We start from the raw sequence: 2,500 nt of genomic DNA on the forward strand, positions 1-2,500 counted from the left end.
GCTGTCCCGTGCGGTACGTAGCGCAAACGAGCGAGCCAAACTATGATTGATCACGGCACAATGTTCTTTTCACTCGAGTTTTCATGCATAAATAATGCATCTAAGGCGTCAGATTCGTGCCCCCATGAGTGCCCAAGTTGGGGTCACCGTGCGCACGGGCGGGCTGCCCCTTGCGGCACGTAGCGCAAATGAGCGAGCCAAACTTTGATTCTCACGGCACAATGTTGTTTTCTCTCGAGTTTTCATGCATAAATAATGCATCTAAGGCATCGGATTTGTGCCACCATGAGTGCCCAAGTTGGGGGCACCGTGCGCACGGAAGGGTGTCCCGTGCGGTACGTAGCGCAAACAAGCGAGCCAAAATATGATTCTCATGGCACAATGTTGTTTTCTCTCGAGTTTTCATGCATAAATAATGCATCTAAGGCATCGGATTCGTGCCCCCATGAGTGCCCAAGTTGGGGTCACCGTGCGCACGGGCGGGCTGCCCCTTGCGGCACGTAGCGCAAATGAGTGAGCCAAACTTTGATTCTCACAGAACAATGCTGTTTTCTCTCGAGTTTTCATACATAAATAATGCAACTAAGGCGTCGGATTCGTGCCACCATGAGTGCCCAAGTTGGGGGCATCGTGCGCACGGGAGGGCTGTCCCGTGCGGTACGTAGCGCAAACGAGCGAGCCAAACTATGATTCTCACGGCACAATGTTGTTTTCTCTCGAGTTTTCATGCATAAATAATGCATCTAAGGCGTCGGATTCGTGCCCCCATGAGTGCCCAAGTTGGGGTCACCGTGCGCACGGGCGGGCTGCCCCTTGCGGCACGTAAGGCAAACGAGCGAGCCAAACTTTGATTCTCATGGCACAGTGTTGTTTTCTCTCGAGTTTTCATGCATAAATAATGCATCTCAGGCGTCGGATTCGTGCCACCATGAGTGCCCAAGTTGGGGGCACCGTGCGCACGGGATGCTGTCCCGTGCGGTACGTAGCGCAAACGAGCGAGCCAAACTATGATTCTCACGGCACAATGTTGTTTTCTCTCGAGTTTTCATGCATAAATAATGCATCTAAGGCGTCGGATTGGTGCCCCCATGAGTGCCCAAGTAGGGGTCACCGTGCGCACGGGCGGGCTGCCCCTTGCGGCACGTAGCGCAAACGAGCGAGCCAAACTTTGATTCTCACGGCACAATGTTGTTTTCTTTCGAGTTTTCATGCATAAATAATGCATCTAAGGCGTCGGATTCGTGCCACCATGAGTGCCCAAGTTGGGGGCACCGTGCGCACGGGAGGCTGTCCCGTGCGCTACGTAGCGCAAACGAGCGAGCCAAACTATGATTCTCACGGCACAATGTTGTTTTCTCTCGAGTTTTCATGCATAAATAATGCATCTAAGGCGTCGGATTCGGGCCCCCATGAGTGCCCAAGTTGGGGTCACCGTGCGCACGGGCGGGCTGCCCCTTGCTGCACGTAGTGCAAACGAGTGAGCCAAACTTTGATTCTCACGGCACAATGTTGTTTTCTCTCGAGTTTTCATGCATAAATAATGCATCTAAGTCTTCGGATTGGTGCCACCATGAGTGCCCAAGTTGGGGGCACCGTGCGCACGGAAGGGCTGTCTCGTGCGGTGCGTAGCGCAAACGAGCGAGCCAAACTATGATTCTCACGGCACAATGTTGTTTTCTCTCGAGTTTTCATGCATAAATAATGCATCTAAGGTGTCGGATTTGTGCCCCCATGAGTGCCCAAGTTGGGGTCACCGTGCGCACGGGCGGGCTGTCCCTTGGGGCACGTAGCGCAAATGAGCGAGCCAAACTATGATTCTCACGGCACAATTTTGTTTTCTCTCGAGTTTTCATACATAAATAATGCATCTAAGGCGTCGGATTCGTGCCACCATGAGTGCCCAAGTTGGGGGCATCGTGCGCACGGGAGGGCTGTCTCGTGCGGGACGTGGCGCAAACGAGGGAGCCAAACTGTGATTCTCACGGCACAATGTTGTTTTCTCTCGAGTTTTCATGCATAAATAATGCATCTAAGGCGTCGGATTCGTGCCCCCATGAGTGCCCAAGTTGGGGTCACCGTGCACACGGGCGGGCTGCCCCTTGCGGTACGTAGCGCAAACGAGCGAGCCAAACTATGATTCTCATGGCACAATGTTGTTTTCTCAAGAGTTTTCATGCATAAATAATGCATCTAAGGCGTCGGATTCGTGCCCCCATGAGTGCCCAAGTTGGGGTCACCGTGCGCACGGGCGGGCTGCCCCTTGCGGTACTTAGCGCAAACGAGCGAGCCAAACTATGATTCTCACGGCACAATGTTGTTTTCTCTCGATTTTTCATGCATAAATAATGCATCTAAGGCGTCGGATTCGTGCCCTAATGAGTGCCCAAGTTGGGCTCACCGTGCTCACGGGCGGGCTGCCCCTTGCGGCACGTAGCGCAAATGAGCGAGCCAAACTTTGATTCTCATGGCAAAATGTTGTTTTCTCTCGAGTTTTCATGCA

The sequence above is a fragment of the Henckelia pumila genome, chromosome 3, assembly GCF_033568475.1.
Source record: "Henckelia pumila isolate YLH828 chromosome 3, ASM3356847v2, whole genome shotgun sequence".
NCBI classification, from domain to species: domain Eukaryota; kingdom Viridiplantae; phylum Streptophyta; class Magnoliopsida; order Lamiales; family Gesneriaceae; genus Henckelia; species Henckelia pumila.